Source organism: Arachis stenosperma, chromosome 10, assembly GCF_014773155.1.
Source record: "Arachis stenosperma cultivar V10309 chromosome 10, arast.V10309.gnm1.PFL2, whole genome shotgun sequence".
Taxonomy (NCBI): Eukaryota; Viridiplantae; Streptophyta; class Magnoliopsida; order Fabales; family Fabaceae; genus Arachis; species Arachis stenosperma.
The window spans coordinates 63961920-63972908 of record NC_080386.1 but is presented as its reverse complement, the minus strand read 5'-3'; the positions used below and the strand labels follow the sequence as shown (position 1 = coordinate 63972908).

The 10989-nt window shown below is 44.3% G+C and overlaps 1 non-coding gene across 1 annotated transcript; it reads left to right on the top strand.

Annotated features, from left to right (window-relative positions):
* Positions 1-3199: 3199 nt before the first annotated feature.
* On the top strand, positions 3200-3307 carry LOC130958805 (small nucleolar RNA R71). Its single transcript, XR_009077909.1, has one exon. It is a non-coding gene; the product is annotated as a small nucleolar RNA R71 (small nucleolar RNA).
* Positions 3308-10989: the final 7682 nt, after the last annotated feature.

Below are 10989 nucleotides of genomic sequence, written 5' to 3'. Positions count from 1 at the left end.
ATCATGATGGCCCGGTCTAAAGTAACTTCGGACCGGTTGCTAGTGGGAATGATTGAGCGTTGGATAAACTCCAACCATCCTCTAGCCACGGGTTTGAGGTCATGCCTTCTCAATTGAACCGGCTTGCCTCTTGAATCTCTCTTCCATTGTGCGCCCTCTTCACATATGATTGTGAGGACTTGGTCCAACCTTTGATCAAAGTTGACCCTTCTTGTGTAAGGATGTTCATCTCCTTGCATCATAGGCAAGTTGAACGCCACCCTCACACTTTCCGGACTAAAATCCAAGTATTTCCCCCGAACCATTGTGAGATAATTCTTTGGATCCGGGTTCATACTTTGATCATGGTTCTTGGTGATCCATGCATTGGCATAGAACTCTTGAACCATGAAGATTCCGACTTGTTGAATGGGGTTGGTAAGCACTTCCCAACCTCTTCTTCGGATCTCATGGCGGATCTCCGGATATTCACCCTTTTTGAGTGAAAAGGGGACCTCGGGGATCACCTTCTTCAAGGCCACAACTTCATAGAAGTGGTCTTGATGCACCCTTGAGATGAATCTATCCATCTCCCATGACTCGGAGGTGGAAGCTTTTGCTTTCCCTTTCCTCTTTCTAGAGGTTTCTCCGGCCTTGGATGCCATAATAGTTATGGAAAAACGAAAAAGCAACGCTTTTACCACACCAAACTTAAAATGTTTGCTCGTCCTCGAGCAAAAGAAGAAAGAAGAGAGTAGAAGAAGAAGAAATGAGGAGGAGGGAGATGGTGGTGTATTCGGCCAAAGAGGGGGAGAAGTGTTGTTTAGGTTGTGTGAAAATGAAGGGGTGAAGAAGGGTTTATATAGGAGAGAGGGGAGATGAGGTTCAGTCATTATGGGTGGGTTTGGGAGGGAAAGTGGTTTGAATTTGAAGGGTGAGGTTGGTGGGGTTTTATGAAGGATGGATGTGAGTGTTGAAGAGAAAGATGGGATTTGATAGGTGAAGGGTTTTTGGGGAGGAGGTGTTGAGGTGATTGGTGAATGGGGGAAGAAGAGAGAGAGTGGTGGTGGGGTCCTGTGGGGTCCACAGATCCTGTGGTGTCAAGGAAAAGTCATCCCTGCACCAAATGGCATCAAAATTCACGTTTTGAGCCATTGCTGGCGTTAAACGCCGGGCTGGTGCCCATTCCTGGCGTTTAACGCCAGGTTTTTGCCCTTTTCTGGCGTTTAACGCCAGTCTGGTGCCCCTTTCTGGCGTTAAACGCCCAGAATGGTGCCAGACTGGGCGTTAAACGCCCATCTGCTAGGCTTACTGGCGTTTGAACGCCAGCAGCATCTTCCTCCAGGGTGTGCTATTTTTCTTCCTGTTTTTCATTCTGTTTTTGCTTTTTCAATTAATTTTTTGACTTCTTATGATCATCAACCTACAAAATAAAATAAAATAACAAAAGAAAATATGTAAAATATAATATTGGGTTGCCTCCCAACAAGCGCTTCTTTAATGTCAGTAGCTTGACAGAGGGCTCTCATGGAGCCTCACAGATACTCAGAGCAATGTTGGAACCTCCCAACACCAAACTTAGAGTTTGAATGTGGGGTTCAACACCAAACTTAGAGTTTGGTTGTGGCCTCCCAACACCAAACTTAGAGTTTGACTGTGGGGGCTCTTCTTGACTCTGATTTGAGAGAAGCTCTTCATGCTTCATCTCTATGGTGACAGAGTGATATCTTTGAGCCTTAAACACAAAGGATTCTTCATTCACTTGAATGATCAATTCACCTCTATCAACATCAATCACAGCCTTTGCTGTGGCTAGGAAAGGTCTGCCAAGGATGATGGTTTCATCCATGCATTTCCCAGTCTCTAGGACTATGAAATCAGTAGGGATGTAATGGTCTTCAATCTTAACCAAAACATTCTCTACAAGTCCATAAGCTTGTTTTCTTGAGTTGTCTGCCATCTCTAGTGAGATTTTTGCAGCTTGTACCTCAAAGATCCTTAGCTTCTCCATTACTGAGAGAGGCATGAGGTTTACACTTGATCCTAAGTCACACAGAGCCTTCTTGAAGGTCATGGTGCCTATGGTACAAGGTATGGAAAACTTCTCAGGGTCTTGTCTCTTTTGAGGTAATTTCTGCCTAGACAAGTCATCCAGTTCTTTGATGAGCAAAGGAGGTTCATCCTCCCAAGTCTCATTTCCAAATAACTTGTCATTCAGCTTCATGATTGCTCCAAGGTATTTAGCAACTTGCTCTTCAGTGACATACTCATCCTCTTCAGAGGAAGAATACTCATCAGAGCTCATGAAAGGCAGAAGTAAGTCCAATGGAATCTCTATGGTCTCATTTTGAGCCTCAGATTCCCATGGTTCCTCATTGGGGAACTCAGTGGAGGTCAGTGCACGCCCATTGAGGTCTTCCTCAGTGGCGTCCACTGCCTCTTCTTCCTCCCAGAATTCGGCCATGTTTATGGCTTTGCACTCTCCTTTTGGATTTTCTTCTGTGTTGCTTGGGAGAGTACTTGGAGGGAGTTCAGTAGCTTTCTTGCTCAGCTGTCCCACTTGTGCCTCCAAATTTCTAATGGAGGACCTTGTTTCATTCATGAAACTTTGATTGGTTTTAATTAGATCAGAGACCATGGTTGCTAAGTCAGAGGGGTTCTGCTTAGGATTCTCTGTCTGTTGCTGAGAAGATGATGGAAAAGGTTTGCCATTGTTAAACCTGTTTCTTCCACCATTATTATTGAAACCTTGTTGAGGTATCTCTTGATTCTTCCATGAGAGATTTGGGTGATTTCTCCATGAAGAATTATAGGTGTTACCATAGGGTTCTCCTAGGTAATTCACTTCTTCCATTGAAGGGTTCTTAGGATCATAAGCTTCTTCCTCAGATGAAGCATCCTTAGTACTGCTTGGTGCATTTTGCATTCCAGACAGACTTTGAGAAATCAAATTGACTTGTTGAGTCAATATCTTATTCTGAGCCAAAATGGCGTTCAGAGTATCAATCTCAAGAACTCCTTTCTTCTGACTTGTCCCATTGTTCACAGGATTTCTCTCAGAAGTGTACATGAATTGGTTATTTGCAACCATTTCAATGAGCTCTTGAGCTTCTGTAGGCGTCTTCTTCAGATGAAGAGATCCTCCAGCAGAGCTATCCAAGGACATCTTGGATAGTTCAGAGAGACCATCATAGAAAATACCTATGATGCTCCATTCAGAAAGCATGTCAGAAGGACATCTTCTGATCAATTGTTTGTATCTTTCCCAAGCTTCATAGAGGGATTCTCCATCCTTTTGTCTGAAGGTTTGGACTTCCACTCTAAGCTTACTCCATATTTGTGGTGGAAAGAACTTTGCCAAGAAAGCATTCACTAGCTTTTCCCAAGAGTCCAGGCTTTCTTTAGGTTGAGAGTCCAACCATATTCTAGCTCTGTCTCTTACAGCAAAAGGGAATAGCATCAGTCTATAGACCTCAGGGTCAACTCCATTAGTCTTGACTGTGTCACAGATTTGCAAGAATTCAGCTAAAAACTGATGAGGATCTTCCATTGGAAGTCCATGGAACTTGCAATTCTGTTGCATTAGAGAAACTAATTGAGGCTTAAACTCAAAGTTGTTTGCTCCAATGGCAGGGATAGAGATGCTTCTCCCATAGAAGTCAGGAGTAGGTGCAGTAAAGTCACCCAGCACCTTCCTTGCATTGTTTGCATTATTGTTGTTTTCGGCTGCCATGTCTTCTTCTTCTTTGAAGAATTCGGTCAGGTCCTCTAAAGAGAGTTGTGCTTTGGCTTCTCTTAGCTTTCTCTTCAAGGTCCTTTCAGGTTCAGGGTCAGTTTCAACAAGAATGCCTTTGTCTCTGCTCCTGCTCATATGAAAGAGAAGAGAACAAGAAAATGTGGAATCCTCTATGTCACAGTATAGAGATTCCTTGAGGTGTCAGAGGAAAAGAGAAATAGAAAGAAGAAGGAGAAGAAGAATTCGAACTTTAATTAGATAAGGTTCGAATTGTGCATTGAGAAGGAGTGGTACTCCATAATAGAAGGATGTGAGAAGGAGGGAAGTAATTTTTCGAAAATTAATTAAAATATTTTGAAAACATTTTGAAAAACACTAATTGATTTTCAAAATAAAAGTGGAAAAGACATCAAGTGATTTTTGAAAAAGATTTTTTTTTAATTAGAAGTTAAAAGATTTGATTGAAAACTATTTTGAAAAAGATGTGATTAAGAAGATATGATTGGTTTTAAAAAGATGTGATTGAAAAGATATGATTTGAAAACAATTTTAAAAAAAGATTTGATTTGAAAAACATTTAAAAAGATTTGATTTTAAAAATTAATGACTTGCCTAACAAGAAAAGATATGATTCAAACATAAAACCTTCCTCAACAGGAAAGGCAAAAAATGTTCAATCAAATCATTAATTGTTAGTAAGTATCTTTGAAAAAGGAAAGAAATTGATTTTGAAAACATTTGATTGAGAAGATATGATTTGAAAAAGATTTGATTTTGAAAAACTTTGAAAACTTGAAAAAATTTGATTTGAAAAACAAAATCTTCCCCCTAGCACCATCCTGGCGTTAAACGCCCAGAATGGTATCCATTCTGGCGTTTAACGCCCAAAATGCACCCTTTTTGGGCGTTAAACGCCCAACCAGGTACCCTGGCTGGCGTTTAAACGCCAGTCTGCCTTCTTCACTGGGCATTTTTGAATGCCCAGCTTTTTCTGTATAATTCCTCTGCAGTATGTTCTGAATCTTCAATTCTCTGTATTATTGACTTGAAAAGACACAAATTGAAAATATTTTTGGATTTTTAATAATAAAGAATAATCAAAATGTAACTAAAATCAAATAACAATGCATGCAAGACACCAAACTTAGCAGTTTGTATATATGAGAAACAACAAAACACTCAAGTCAATAGAATTCAAAGATCAAAACAAGGAAATCATCAAGAATTACTTGAAGATCCTTAAGACACATGAATGAATGTATGCAATTGACACCAAACTTAAGATGAGATACTAGACTCAAGCAAGAAACATCAAATATTTTTGGTTTTTATGATTTTATGAATTTTTTTTGTGATTTTCGAAAATTAAGTGGAAAAAGATATCAAAATTCTTAATGAGAATTCCAGGAATCAGTGCAATGCTAGTCTAAGACTCCGGTCCAGGAATTAGACATGGCTTCACAGCCAGCCAAGCTTCCAAAAAAAGCTTCGGTCCAAAACACTAGACATGGCCAAAGGTCAGCCAAGCCTTAGCAGATCACTGCTCCAAAAGCAAGATCAACAAGCTCTTGTGATGATAAGTTGAAACCTCGGTCCAATGAAATTAGACATGGCTTTACAGCCAGCCAGATTTCAACAAATCACCATGAAACTCTAGAATTCATCTTCAAGAATTTCGAAAAAAAATAAATGCCTAATCTAAGCAACAAGATGAACCGTCAGTTGTCCATACACAAGAACAATCCCTGGCAACGGCGCCAAAAACTTGGTGCACGAAATTGTGATCAACACTTTTCAAAACATAAACAATCCCTAGTAATGACTCCAAGGACTTGGTGCTCAATACCATGGCATAAACACAACTTCGCACAACTAACCAGCAAGTGCACTGGGTCGTCCAAGTAATAAACCTTATGCGAGTAAGGGTCGATCCCACGGAGATTGGTGGTATGAAGCAAGCTATGGTCACCTTGTAAATCTCATTCAGGCAGACTCAAATGGATATGGTGATGAACGAAAATAACATAAAAGATAAAGATAGAGATACTTATGCATATCATTGGTGTAAGAGCTTCAGACAAGCGTATGAAGATGCCTTCCCTTCCGTCTCTCTGCTTTCCTACTGCCTTCATCCAATCCTTTTTACTCCTTTCCATGGCAAGCTCATGTAGGGTTTCACCGTTGTCAATGGCTACCTCCCATCCTCTCATTGGAAATACGTCCCTGATGCTCTGTCACAGCATAGGCTAACCATCTGTCGGTTCTCAATCAGGCCGGAATAGAATCCAGTGATTCTTTTGCGTCTGTCACTAACGCCCCGCCCTCAGGAGTTTGAAGCACATCACAGTCATTCAATCATTGAATCCTACTCAGAATACCACAGACAAGGTTAGACCTTCCGGATTCTCTTGAATACCGCCATCAGTTCTTGCCTATACCACGAAGACTCTGATCTCACGGAATGGCTGGCTCGTTTGTCAGGCGAGCACTCGGTTGTCAGGCGATCAACCATGCATCATGCAATCAGAAATCCAAGAGATAAACACTAGGGCCTCGAATGCTTGTAGAACAAGAATGGTTGTCAGTCACCTTGTTCATAGGTGAGAATGATGATGAGTGTCACGGATCATCACATTCATCAAGTTGAAGAACAAGTGATATCTTGGACAAAGAACAAGCGGAATTGAATGGAAGAACAATAGTAATTGCATTAATACTCGAGGTACAGCAGAGCTCCACACCTTAATCTATGGTGTGTAGAAACTCCACCGTTGAAAATACATAAGAACAAGGTCTAGGCATGGCCGAATGGCCAGCCTCCCAATGATCTAAGATAGCATAAAACTCAAAGATAGCTACCAAGATTCGATCCCAAATACAATAGTAAAAGGTCCTACTTATAGAAAACTAGTAGCCTAAGGTGTACAAAGATGAGTAAATGACATAAAAATCCACTTCCGGGCCCACTTGGTGTGTGCTTGGGCTGAGCAATGAAGCATTTTCGTGTAGAGACTTCTCTTGGAGTTAAACGCCAGCTTTTATGCCAGTTTGGGCGTTTAACTCCCATTTAGGTGCCAGTTCCGGCGTTTAACGCTGGAATTTCTTAAGGTGACTTTGAACGCCGGTTTGGGCCATCAAATCTTGGGCAAAGTATGGACTATCATATATTGCTGGAAAGCCCAGGATGTCTACTTTCCAACGCCGTTGAGAGCGCGCCAATTGGGCTTTTGTAGCTCCAGAAAATCCACTTCGAGTGCAGGGAGGTCAAAATCCAACAGCATCTACAGTCCTTTTCAGTCTCTAAATCAGATTTTTGCTCAGATCCCTCAATTTCAGCCAGAAAATACCTGAAATCACAGAAAAATACACAAACTCATAGTAAAGTCCAGAAAAGTGAATTTTAATTAAAAACTAATAAAAATATACTAAAAACTAACTAGATCATACTAAAAACATACTAAAAACAATGCCAAAAAGCGTATAAATTATCCGCTCATCACCGACACATGAAGAGAGTCCGGTGCGCCCGTTCATTACGCGAGGCAACGAGCCAGACAGCACTCAGGACCCACACACCGCTCATCCGCCACCACGGTCCGCAAACCCAGCACGCCCGAACGATCCGCGCCCCGCACGCCAAGGCGCGTGCAGGCAAGCGGAAGCATACGGGAGGGTGGTGCACGAAATTGTGATCACTACAACTTCGCACAACTAACCAGCAAGTGCACTGGGTCGTCCAAGTAATACCTTACGCGAGTAAGGGTCGATCCCACGGAGATTGTTGGTATGAAGCAAGCTATGGTCACCTTGTAAATCTCAGTCAGGCAGACTCAAATGGGTATAGTGATAAACGAATAAAGCATAAAGATAAAGATAGAGATACTTATGTATATCATTGGTGAGAGCTTCAGATAAGCGTATGAAGATGCCTTCCCTTCCGTCTCTCTGCTTTCCTACTGTCTTCATCCAATCCTTCTTACTCCTTTCCATGGCAAGCTTATGCAAGGGTTTCACCGTTGTCAGTGGCTACCTCCCATCCTCTCATTGGAAATGTTCAACGCACCCTGTTACGGCACGGCTATCCATCTGTCGGTTCTCAATCAGGCCGGAATAGAATCCAGTGATTCTTTTGCGTCTGTCACTAACGCCCCGCCCTCAGGAGTTTGAAGCACGTCACAGTCATTCAATCATTGAATCCTACTCAGAATACCACAGACAAGGTTAGACCTTCCGGATTCTCTTGAATGCCGCCATCAGTTCTCGCCTATACCACGAAGACTCCGATTAAAGAATCCAAGAGATATTCACTAAGCCTCATATGCTTGTAGAACAAGAATGGTTGTCAGTCACCTTGTTCATGAGTGAGAATGATGATGAGTGTCACAGATCATCACATTCATCAAGTTGAAGAACAAGTGATATCTTGGACAAAGAACAAGCCGAATTGAATAGAAGAACAATAGTAATTGCATTAATACTCAAGGTACAGCAGAGCTCCACACCTTAATCTATGGTGTGTAGAAACTCCACCGTTGAAAATACATAAGAACAAGGTCTAGGCATGGCCGAATGGCCAGCCTCCCAAAGTGATCAAAAGATCTAAAGAAAAGGGTTCCAAAGATCAGAAGATGAAAATACAATAGTAAAAGGTCCTATTTATAGAAAACTAGTAGCCTAAGGTGTACAGAGATGAGTAAATGTCATAAAAATCCACTTCCGGGCCCACTTGGTGTGTGCTTGGGCTGAGCAAATGAAGCATTTTCGTGTAGAGACTCTTCTTGGAGTTAAACGCCAGCTTTTATGCCAGTTTGGGCGTTTAACTCCCATTTAGGTGCCAGTTCCGGCGTTTAACGCTGGAATTTCTTGAGGTGACTTTGAACGCCGGTTTGGGCCATCAAATCTTGGGCAAAATATGGACTATCATATATTGCTGGAAAGCCCAGGATGTCTACTTTCTAACGCCGTTGAGAACGCGCCAATTGGGCGTCTGTAGCTCCAGAAAATATACTTTGAGTGCAGGGAGGTCAGAATCGAACAGCATCTGCAGTCCTTTTGAGTCTCTGGATCAGATTTTTGCTCAGATCCCTCAATTTCAGCCAGAAAATACCTGAAATCACAGAAAAACACACAAACTCATAGTAAAGTCCAGAAAAGTGAATTTTAACTAAAAACTAATAAAAATATAATAAAAGCTAACTAAAAGATACTAAAAACATACTAAAAACAATGCCAAAAAGCGTACAAATTATCCGCTCATCAGAGGGCCGAGCCAATGCCGCTGGGCAGGGCTCAAAGGAGGCGACGAAGGATACTCGAGGGACAGGCCGAAGCGTCACCTGCTTCGGCCAGAACCGAAAAGCCGCACCGTCTAGAACGAGCCACGTGAACGAATCACAAGAACAAGCCACACCAGGTCGGGACCCGTCGTAGGTCGAGCCTAGAGCCAGGCCGAGCACAACGCGATGCCCCACCAGAGTGGACACAAACCGAAAGCCGTCTTCCGCAACTTGCCCCCTCCAAGTAATAGGACGGGGACGTCGCGTTGCCCCCGGCGCACGGCACACCCGCCGCACGGATATCGGTCATCCGCGTCGTGCGCCACACCAGGCCTGGCCTAGCGTTGGGCCGCGCACGCCGCGTTGCTCCTCGCGGGGGCGCACAGGCCGCCCGCCGTTCCCACGCCGTGCTCAGACTTGGGGGATGATCCCTTGTCTTGGGCCAAGCTCAAGGAGTTGCCCCGGGCGGGTGCCCAAGGCAAAACACCTCCACGCCATGATCCCTAGGTGGTGCCTGGATGGGCCGTGCATGGGCGTGTTTCCCTCGTTGTTCCTACGGTAATCGGGTTTCGCCGGAGCCCGACGCCCGTGATCGACCTTGGACTGGGGGCGGGTGACCCCGGCAGCAACACCACAACCACAACGTGCTTGCTAGTGTGCCTAGGCAACGTGCATCTTGCTGGCATTGCGCCCAGCAAGCCTTTGGGCATCTCACCTTGCTCGCATTGTGCCAAGCAAGCCTTTTGGGCAACTCGAGTTTCAGCGCGGCCGTTCGGTGCGCGAGGTAAGGAGCCAGACACACTAACAACCCGCACACCACTCATCCGCCACCACGGTCCACAAACCCAGCACGCCCGGACGATCCGCCCCCCGCACGCCTTGGAGCGTGCAGGCAAGCGGAAGCATACGGGAGTGCCGAGCCAACTCCGCTGGGCAGGGTTCGGGGGAAGCGACGAAGAACATTCAAGGGACAGCCCGAGGCGTGAGGTGCTTCGGGCAATAATCGAACAGCCGCACCATCTAGATTAGGTAACACGCACAACAAAACCAACACCGCGTCGGGCACCGTCTTGCGTCGACCCTAGACGTAGGGCGAGCACGCCGCAGGTGCACAAGGCACAACTCCACCACGCCATGCTCCCTAGGTGGTGCCTAGATGGGCCGTGCATGGACGTGTTTCCCTTCTTGGTCCTTTGGTGATCGGGGTTTGCAGCAGCCCGACGCCCGTGCTCAACCTTGGACCCGGGGCGGGGGACCCCGACGGCACACCACAACCACAACGGGCTTGCTAGTGTGCCTAGGGGATGGCAAGGCATCGTGCATCTTACTGGCATTGCGCCCAGCAAGCCTTTGGGCAACTCGAGTTTTGGCAGCACGACACCCCTCCCCCCTATAATAGGCTGCCGAGCCATTACCAAAGTGCCACGGGTAGACATCCTTTTCCGTGAGGAGACATACTCGAGGAAACTGCTCTAGAGGTCGAATTTTGACGCCGTTTTTTGCGACAATCTCTAGAAAAATAAGATCTTTCCATCCACCAAATTTGGTGAATTTACACCGTGTGGATTTTTTTTGCCGATTTTTTTCCCACCCGAAAAGCGGGAAATTCAAAAAAAATGAAAAACGGAGCAAAAGTGCGATTTTTGACCTGGATTTTTTGTGCAGCCTTTAAATAATATTACCAAGGTTCCCTCAAAATTTCAGGAAAATTGCACGAGCCAATTGTGAGATATGAAAATTTGGCTCCTCCGTTGCAACGCTCCGAGCCATCGTTGCAACGAAACCAACCAACTCAAGCAAACTGCTCTAGAGGTCGAATTTTGTTGCCATTTTTTGCGACAACCTCTAGAAAAATAAGATCTTTCCATCCACCAAATTTGGTGAATTTAAACCGTGTGATTTTTTTTTTGCCGATTTTTCTCCCACCCGAAAAGCCGGAAATTCAATAAAAATGAAAAACGAAGCAAACGTGCGATTTTTGACCTGGATTTTTTTGTG